Source organism: Salmo salar, chromosome 14 (assembly GCF_965601325.2).
Source record: "Salmo salar chromosome 14, fSalSal1, whole genome shotgun sequence".
Classification (NCBI taxonomy): Eukaryota; Metazoa; Chordata; class Actinopteri; order Salmoniformes; family Salmonidae; genus Salmo; species Salmo salar.
The window spans coordinates 27,878,055-27,888,879 of record NC_138304.1 but is presented as its reverse complement, the minus strand read 5'-3'; the positions used below and the strand labels follow the sequence as shown (position 1 = coordinate 27,888,879).

Below are 10,825 nucleotides of genomic sequence, written 5' to 3'. Positions count from 1 at the left end.
TCCCATTTTCAACGGCCTACTAATCAAACTCAGAAGCTAGGGCATGCATATACTTATTATATATGGATAGAAAACACCCTAAAGTTTCTAAAACTGTTTGAATGGTGTCTGTGAGTATAACAGAACTCAAATGGCAGTCAAAACCCCGAGACCGATTGAAACAGGAAGTGGAATTCAGAATTGTGGACTCGACTTCTCATCTTTCCCTATAAATCACACCGTTAACCATGGTTCAGTGAGCACTTCCTATTGCTTCCACTAGATGTCGCCAGTCTTTTCACAGTGGTTTGAGCCTTATACAGTCGAAACTCAGTGAATGAGAGTCATTGGAAATTGGTCACAGGGGATGGGCCATCACCATTATGATGCCGGCGGCCATGTCTACCCCCACCTTTGGAAACGGTTTTAAAGGCAATGAAATCATCCCCCTCGAATCTTATTGGCTCTCTTGGTGTTACAGGCCCTGAAGATGAATGTTTTACAACGTTTGACATGTTTGAACGAACCTACAGGCGGGAGAATCTCATTTTATCCGGAACTTCAGCCCTGCGCTTGGAGAGAGCCCTAGGACGCGCTACCAACAGCAGGCTAATGGAACGTGAAGTATGGACTTTTTCGACCGAAAATACATCTGTTGTGGACCTGGGATGCTTTCTGATGAAGACAACTAAAGGTAGGCGATTATTGACAATATTATACAAGATGAGATGTGACATGCGATTGTTCCAAGATGGCGCCGAGCTCTGTATATTAGCTCATTTTCTGAGTATCGCATCTCCTTTTATCGCAAAGTGTGATTACCCAGTAAAGTTAATTTAAAATCTGGTATGACAGGTGTTCTCAAGAGATATTCATCTATAAATGTTAGATTGACAATATAAATTTAAAAAATCGTTATCGGATAGTAATTTAGGGAATTGTAGCATTGTTTACCGGGACGCATTTGAGGGGAAATTATTTAGTCAACGTCAGACGCCGATGTAAAATGCTGTTTTTATATATAAATATGACCTTTATTGAACAAAAGAATGCATGCATTGTATAACATGATGTCCTAGGTGTGTCATCTGATGAAGTTTGTAAAAGGTTAGTGCTGCATTTAGCTGTTTTTTGATTATATGTGATGCAAGTGGTTGGTCGGAAAATGGCTATGAAGCTGCTTTTTACGATGGACTCATCTAACATAATCTAATGATTTGCTTTTCCTGTAAAACTTTTTTGAAATCGGACGACGTGGGTTGATTCAGGAGAGGTGTATCTATAAAAAAAATATATATATATGATTATTTTTTTTTTTTTTAATTATGATTTTTTTTAATGCTAATTGGCGATATGATTTTTCGCTGGATTTGGATCCCGCTGACGGGATGAGACGCTGGAAAATGTTGAGCAATATAATAAAGTAATGACTTTTCAAATTACTTACCTTACACGTTATGTTGGCTGACAATTTGTTAGCTACGCTGTCCTTACGAACCACATAGCATATCGTTACAGCAGTATGTTAGCTTGCTACTGTCCTAACGTTAGTTGGCTACTACATCGAACTTGCCAGGCAGTATATTAACTATATGCTATCTAACCAACTACCCAACTTGATTATTAACGTATTTCTTAGCTAAGTGGTATAGTCGTTGTGCGTTCTCAATGGGCATTGTAAATTCTGGCTATCTACTTCAATTTCAGAGCACTCTCGTCTCGTCTGTGTGCCAGAGCGAAGAAAAATGGATGAATTTACAAAGGCTCAACACCCGTGGCATTGAATATGGCCGGTGTCAATAAAAGTCTGCAAAAAAAAGCTGAATTAAATTGTTGCCAGCAGCACACTTACAATGTATTTTCAAACATTTCTAAAATCTACAGGTGTGTAGATTGATGAGGAAAACAATTAATTTAATACATTTTAGACATGGTGACAAATTCTCTAAAACGACGTAGTATGGTAGAGAAATTACCATTAACTTCTCTGACAACAGCTCTGGTGGACATTCCTACAGTCAGCATGCCAACTGCACACTCCCTAAACATTTGTGGCATTGTGTTGTGTGACAAAACTGCACATTTTAGAGTGGCTTTTTATTGTCCCCAGCACAAGGTGCACCTTTGTAATGATCATGCTGTTTAATCAGCTTCTTGATATGCCACACCTGTCAGTTGGATAGATTATCTTGACAAAGAAGAAATGCTCACTAACAGGGATGAAAACAAATTTGTGCACATAATTTGCGAAATAAATCGCTTTTTGTACGTATGGAACATTTCTGGGATCTTTTATTTCAGCTCATGAAACATGGGACCAACACTTTACATGTTGCATTTATATTTTTGCTCAGTATATTTAAAAAAAATGAGAAACAGATCATTTTTGTGGTTGTACAAATGTATATTAGTATATGTTTTGTCATGCTTTCTAAAGTGCCAGGTTGTCGTGATGTGACAGTTCAGTTTCCTCATACCTCAGAAATCATTGGACATTATCCGGTGTGCAGCCAGGACATGGTGGCTGGTGGTGGGACAATCATCCAAGTTGTCATCTTGGTCACAGCCATCCTGCCCGTCCTGTGAGTAACTGTGCTTCATCAGTATGTCCCTGCGGCTGTAGGTTGTGGTGGGACTGGGAGAGAGGCACATCTGGTATGATGGCTGCGTCCCGCACATTCAGGTTACTTTGGCTGCCCCTGACACTGGACACTGGGAGTGAGGACCGCCGCAGTGGTGGTCACGGATGCATTTGGACGAAGATCATCTGAGTTTGTTAAACTTCTCAAAGTTCATGTGATCGGCAGAGGCTGCCCTCCACAGGGTACACAGTTCGTAATGTGGGGGTTTAAAGTCCTCGTAGAACAAAGTCATCCCTTCTGGTGATGTATTTTTGCGTGGCTGTTTGACTAGAATGATACTTGCCACAATTAGAAGGACAACCACCAGACCACAGGTGACTAGAATGATTGTGACATTGGTGTGGCCAAGATTGTCTAAGATGCTGGATTTCCTCTTCTCTGGGGACAGTAAACATGACATACCATCAAGTCATATTTAGATTTATCAAGATTTCATTTACATTACACCATTAACAAGTACTTTTGTCTTACAGGTAAACCTAAAACATTGACCATGATTCATATTTGTCATCTCAAGATCCAAATGGAGCAGGTGTCTCACCTTTGCAGTTGTTCTCATACCAGGGGTAGACACAGTTCTTGATCCCGTTGCACACTAAACTGGTGTTGATACACATGTTGCTATGGCAGAAGAAAGCCTCCCCTTCACATGGAGCTGAAAACATTAAATAGTGTTTGAAAATCATACATTTAGATTGAAAAGCAACTAATAAGGCTTAAGCTGGTTGCACACTGTCACCATACGGAGGCAGTGTGCAAGCGACTTTAGATTAAGGTCGGTCCAGGAGTGTTGTTTCTACTCAATAACCCAGAGAAGAGAACTTCGTATTCCCTGCTGCTGCCTCTCCTTACAAACTAATCGGAACTTTTCAAACAGTGCGTCAACAATTGAACATAGCTGTAGATTGGGTTGAAATTCCGTCAAATTAATTCACTAACTCTCTATGAAGGTTGTGAAAAGAATCCGGAAGCAGCTTTCTCTGCTGCCCACAGTCGTATGACCCCCACCAAGGTCACCAACATTACATCGTTGACCACTTTGCTGCAGAACTTGTTCTTCCGGTGCTCCACTGAGCTACTTCCGTCGTACACAGCTTACGTTACGTTTGCACTCATTGGAGTTGTGCATCTCATATTCTAAAAATCGCAAATAGATCTGCAAATAAAAGCATGAAATAACTGGTTTTCAACCAAGCAAATAGGAACTTAACTTGTGTATATTTTCTAATTATATTGGATAATGTAAGTCAGGGACAATGAACTGCACTGACCTTTCCTTTTGGCGGCGCTCGAATGAACCACCTACAGTCCACAGCCTCTGTCTGCAAGGCTTTGCCCTCTTTGAGTATTGATGCACAATCAATGATCCCATCTGATTCACGCAGATGAAATTCGCAAACTGTAGTACAGGCCAGTCCATTGCACAGTGTGCTGTTACAAAAGGAGACTTATATACTGTATGTTTACATAGGTGATATAAGAACAACTGTGTACCTACAAGGCAGAGGTGGTAGGACACCCAAGTCTTTAAATTCAGTGTCTGAAAAGAGAGCACACAACAGTAAGCCTAGTGTGTACCCATTCTGCCATTTTACAAATGACATGTTCTGTGTCGGAAAGGGTAAAGGCCAGCAATGCATCATCTTGACCATGTGAGCCCTGTGCTTAGTTTAATCCATTCTGCAATCGTAAGGTTGTTCTTCATAAAAAAATAAAGCATGTAGAGACAGAGAGAACAGAAATTGTTTCCTAAAGCTTCACAGTTATGATTTGTAGATGGATTAATAATTTTTAGACCAGCTTTATACAGATTAGGCTGTGCAGGCAAACGAACCAAGTAATAAAATGGGACTTCTAAACAATTTTTCATGATACCCTCATCCTTTTGGATTTTGAGGGAGAATCCAGTTTGCTAAAATCAAACAGTTATATTTAGAGGAAGATCCTTGCAAAGAGACAGCTGAACTCTTAAACCGAAAATAACCCATGAATCCTTGTTAATCCTCTTGTTTCTTACATACATTTTCTGCATCATGAATTATTAACATTGTGTGTATGTGCGTGGGCATGTGTGTGCACGCATGTGGGTGTATTCACGCGTGCATGCATGCATGTCTGTGAGAAAATGTGTCAGCATTTAGGGAAAATGTTAGGGAAAATGTACTGATATATACATATATATATACAACATACAGTACAAGTCAAAAGTTTGGACACACTTACTCATTCCCGGGTTTTTCTTTATGTTTACTATTATCTACATTGTAGAATAATAGTGAAGACACCAACACTATGAAATAACACATGGAATCATGTAATAACCAAAAAAGTGTTAAACAAATCAAAATATTTTTTCTATTTTAGATTCCTCAAAGTAGCCACCCTTTGCCTTGATGACAGCTTTGTACACACTTGGCATTCTCTCAACCAGCATCACCTGGAATGCTTTCCCAACAGTCTTGAAGGAGTTCCCACATATGGTGAGCATTTGTTGGCTGATTTTCCTTCACTCTGTGGTCCAACTCATCCCAAACCATCTCAATTGGGTTGAGGTCAGGGGATTGTGGAGGCCAGGTCATCTGATGCAGTACTCCATCACTCTCCTTGGTCAAATAGCCCTTACACAGCCTGGAGGTGTGTTTTGGGTCATTGTCCTGTTGAAAAAACAATAATTGTCCCACTAAGTGCAAACCAGATGGGATGGTGTATCGCTGCAGAATGCTGTGGTAGCCATGCTGGCTAAGTGTGCCTTGAATTCTAAACAAATCACAGACAATGTCTCCAGCAAAGCACCCCCACACCATCACACCTCATCCTCCATGGAACCACACATGTGGAGATCATCCGTTCACCTACTCTGCGTCTCACAAAGACACGGCGGTTGGAACCAAAAATCTCAAATTTGGACTCATCAGTCTAATGGACAGATTTTCACCGGTCTAATGTCCATTGCTCATGTTTCTTGGCCCAAGCAAGTCTCTTCTTCTTATTGGTGTCCTTTAGTAGTGGTTTCTTTGCAGCAATTCGACCATGAAGGCCTGATTCACACAGTCTCCTCTGAACAGTTGATGTTGAGATGTGTCTCTTACTTGAACTCTGTGTCTGTTACTTGAACTCTGCAGCAGAGGTAACTCTGGGTCTTCCTTTCCTTATGAGAGCCAGTTTTATCATAGCGCTTGATGGTTTTTGCAACTGCACTTGAAGAAACTTTAAAAGTTCTAGAAATTTTCCAAATTGACTGACCTTCATGTCTTAAAGTAATGATGGACTGTCATTTATCTTTGCTTATTTGAGCTGTTCTTGCCATAATATGGACTTGGTCTTTTACCAAATAGGGCTATCTTCTGTATACTACCCCTTCCTTGTCACAACACAACTGATTGGCTCAAATGCATTAAGGAAAGAAATTCCACTAATTAACTTTTAACAAGGCACACCTGTTAATTGAAATGCATTCCAGGTGACTACCTCATGAAGCTGGTTGAGAGAATGCCAAGAGTGTGCAAAGCTGCCATCAAGGCAAAGGGTGGCAATTTTGAAGAATCCCACATCTCAAAAATAAAATATATTTTGATTTGTTTAATACTTTTTTGCTAACAACATAATTCCATATGTGCTATTTCATAGTTTTGATGTCTTTACTATTATTCTACAATGTAGAAAATAGTAAAAATAAAGAAACCCTGGAATGAGTAGGTGTGTCCAGACTTTTGACTGGTATTGTATGTCCATCTTGTGTTTCAATCTTGCAGTTTAAAACAAATATTTACTGCAATCACTCACGCTTATGTAATAGTGTAGTAATAAGACGACAACAGGTCAATTAATTATCCTTCCACTGATGAGAGCAATTAGAAGAGATTAGCATTTGGTGCTAAAAGATTCATTACTTCTTAGGTAAACACTGGGTAATCAGCATCTACTTCTCTAGTAGCACAGGCCTGTAAAAGTGTTCTATTGGCAAGAGCAGGGATGGACAAATGGCGGCCCATGGGCCGCATGACCCCCTTTTGTAGGCTCGCGGACGTAGGCTCGCGGACCAGTAAGTTGAGACCCAGGAACTCAGTCTGGGTCTCAATTTACTGTTGAGAGTTGGAATAGTAGAATGCAGAAAGTGCCATTTATAAATTTGGTTGTACATCAGCAATTTTTCTCTTGTTATGTCAGTCACTCATGGTCACTCACCTATGTCATGTCAAATTTTTTTGATTAGTCTAGCCTGCTATCTAAACTTGTAGTAATCATGGTCGAATTACAGACTGTGGGGCCCCCATGGATATTGCTAGTCACTCTCATTAACATATCACATTAAAAACTGCTAACATTTCTCTCTACCCTATGGCAAAATGTGTAGAATTTCAGGAAATTCCCTGTAAAACTGCCAGTTTTTTTTCTCTGCTCAATGGCAAAATGAGTAGAATTGCAGGAAATCCACTGTAAAACTGCTTATTAGTTATAAAACTGCTAAATCTTCACTCCGCCCCATGTAAAAATGTGTGGATTTGCAGCAAACGTGCTTTAAAACTGCAACAGTGTCTCTACGCCCCATGGCAAAATGTGTAGAATTGGAGGAAATGTATCTAAAACTGTCAAGAAGGGGCCTGACAATATTTTGCTTAGGGCCCCCAAAGAGGCTAGAGCTGGCTCTGACTGCATGTGTAGGAATGGATGTGGGTACGCAGGCCAGCGAGCCACTGCTGCCCCTCTTGAGTTCTTATGGCCCCATCCCCATCAAAGTTGCCCATCCCTGGGCTAGAGTATTGTTATATAGATACTTATATAGATACTTTTTGTTGTATTGTCCTGCAACAGGTACCCTCTCATCCTCACTCATATATATATATATATATATATATATATATATATATATATTCATATTTCATATTTTGCCACTGAATTATCTCATCGGAACTTGTGCATGATACACTCCCACTTCAGGTCTTGACTCCAATGCAGGGCAGGCAGTGACATCGAATTGAAATAGAGATAACTATGTCAAAGCCTTCACAAATAAGTCCCTTCTTGAAATCTATCTGGTGTTTAGCCTGTATTTTTAGTCTGCAGAAGGTTAACAAGAATGTGAGGTTACTGAGCCACATTCTTTTACAAATATTGATATGGTGAACTGCTTTGATGGGAAAAAAGGAAGCGCATTAATCTTTCCTCCTATTAGGTAACCTATAAAATCTGTTAGTAATACATTCTCGACTGCATGGGTATGCTTTAAGCCGAGGCTCAGAGCTGACAAGCTGTACTCCCTTGAAGACAAGCTTTCATTAACTGGGCTGGGTGAACGCCCTTGTCCCGAAGCTAGCACCAGTTAGCCTTGAGCCAGGCGCATCTCCCGGCTAGCAAACGATATTACTCCAGCTACATTACCTCTTTTGCCAATTGGCCTGGACCCTTTGTCGACATGGAGCTCCGCAGATCCATCACGACTGGTCTGCTGACATAATTCCATTTGATATGCCCTCAACCGGTCTTTGTCGGACGTCGATGAAGACGTTTATGCTAGCCCCGGCCTGCTAACTTTATGAACGCCGTGTCTACCGCTTGCTAGCGAAGTAACTACTTCCCTGTTTCATCTATTGCTGTTCACTGGACCCTATGATCACCTGGCTACATAGCTGATGCCTGCTGGACTGTTCATTAATGACGGTACTCAATTTTGTTTGTTTTGTTTATCTGTCAACCTCAGCCTCGAACTCAGACACTGTGTTTAGTTAACTGAACATCTCTGCCCATTCATACCTGTTGTTGTTGTTGTCTTAGCTGATTAGCTGTTGCTGTCTTACCCGTTGTCTTAGCTAGCTCTCCCAATCAACACCTGTGATTGCTTTATGCCTCGCTTTATGTCTCTCTCTAATGTCAATATGCCTTGTATACTGTTGTTTAGGATAGTTATCATTGTTTTAGTTTACTGCGGAGCCCCTAGCCCAACTCAACATGCCTCAGATACCTCTTTTGTCCCACCTCCCACAAATGGGGTAACCTCAAATAGCATAACTAGTGTCTCCAGAGATGCAACCTCTCTTATCGTCACTCAATGCCTAGGTTTACCTCAACTGTACCCGCACCCTACCATACCAGTTTTGATAGCCTTTAGCCGTACCCTCATCCTACTCCTCCTCTGTTCCTCGGGTGATGTAGAGGTTAACCCAGGCCCTGTGTGTCCCCAGTCGCTCTCATTTGTTGACTTCTGTAATCGTAAAAGCCTTGGTTTCATGCATGTTAACATCAGAAGCCTCCTCCCTAAGTTTGTTTTACTCACTGCTTTAGCACACTCCGCCAACCCTGATGTCCTTGCCTTGTCTGAATCCTGGCTTAGGAAGGCCCCCAAAAAATCTGAGATTTCCATTCCCAACTACAACATATTCCGTCAAGATAGAACTGCCAAAGGGGGAGGAGTTGCAATCTACTGCAGAGATAGACTGCAAAGTTCTGTCATACTTTCCAGGTCTATACCCAAACAGTTCGAGCTTCTAATTAAAAAAATTAATCAATCCAGAAATAAGTCTCTCACTGTTGCCACCTGTTATAGACCCCCCTCAACTCCCAGCTGTGCCCTGGACAGCATATGGGAATTGACTGCCCCCCATCTAGCTTCAGAGTTCGTTCTGTTAGGTGACCTAAACTGGGATATGCTTAACACTCCGACCGTCCTACAATCTAAGCTAGATGCCCTCAACCTCACACATCATCAAGGAAACCACCAGGTACAACCCTAAATAAGTAAACATGGGCACCCTCATAGATATTATCCTGACCGACTTGCCCTCCAAATACTCCTCTGCTGTTTTCAATCAGGAACTCAGCAATCACTGCCTCAACGCCTGCATCCGTTATGGGTCCGCAGTCAAACGACCACCCCTCATCACTGTCAAACGCTCCCTAAAACACTTCTGCGAGCAGGCCTTTTTAATCAACCTGGCCTGGGTATCCTGGAAGGATATTGACCTCATCCCGTCAGTTGAGGATGCCGGGTTGTTCTTTAAAAGTAATTTCCTCACCATCTTAAATAAGCATGCCCCTTTCAAAAAATTTACAACTAAGAACAGATATAGCCCTTGGTTCACTCCAGACCTGACTGCCCTCAACCAGCACAAAAACATCCTGTGGTGTACTGCACTAGCATCAAATAGTCCACACGATATGTAACTTTTTAGGGAAGTCAGGAACTAATACACACAGTCAGTTAGGAAAGCAAAGGCTAGCTTTTTCAAACTGAAATTTGCATCCTGTAGCTCTAACTCCAAAAAGTTCTGGGACACTGTAAAGTCCATGGAGAATAAGAGCACCTCCTCCCAGCTGTCCACTGCAATGAGGCTAGGAAACACTGTCACCACCGATAAATCCACGATAATCGAGAATTTCAATAAGCATTTCTCTACGGCTGGTCATGCTTTTCTCCTGGCTACCCCAACCCCGGCCAACAGCACCGCACCCCCCACAGCTACTTGCCCAAGCCTCCCCAGCTTCTCCTTCACCCAAATCCAGATAGCAGATGTTCTGAAAGAGCTGCAAAACCTGGACCCATACAAATCAGCTGGGCTAGACAATCTGGACCCTCTCTTTCTAAAATGATCCGCCGCCATTGTTGCAACCCCTATTACTAGTCTGTTCAACCTCTCTTTCGTATCGTCCGAGATTCCTAAAGATTGGAAAGCTTCCGCGGTCATCCCCCTCTTCAAAGGGGGAGACACTCTAGACCCAAACTGTTGCAGACCTATATCCATCCTGCCCTGCCTTTCTAAAGTCTTCGAAAGCCAAGTTAACAAACAGATCACTGACCATTTCGAATCCCACCGTACCTTCTCCGCTGTGTTATCCGGTTTCTGAGCTGGTCACAGGTGCACCTCAGACACGCTCAAGGTACTAAACGATATCATAATTGCCATCGATAAAAGACAGTACTGTGCAGCCGTCTTCATCGACCTGGCCAAGGCTTTCGACTCAGTCAATCACCGTATTCTTATTGGCAGACTCAACAGCTTTGGTTTCTCAAATGACTGCCTCGCCTGGTTCACCAACTACTTCTCAGATAGAGTTCAGTGTGTCAAATCAGAGGGCCTGTTGTCCGGACCTCTGGCAGTCTCTATGGAGGTACCACAGGGTTCAATTCTCAGGCCGACTCTTTTCTCTGTATATATCAATGATGTTGCTCTTGCTGCGGCTGATTCCTTGATCCACAGACAACACCATTC

The 10,825-nt window shown here is 41.9% G+C and overlaps 1 pseudogene; it reads right to left on the bottom strand.

The window, feature by feature from the left end:
- Positions 1-2,457: 2,457 nt before the first annotated feature.
- Positions 2,458-8,082, bottom strand: LOC106569273 (neuropilin and tolloid-like protein 1; annotated as a pseudogene).
- Positions 8,083-10,825: the final 2,743 nt, after the last annotated feature.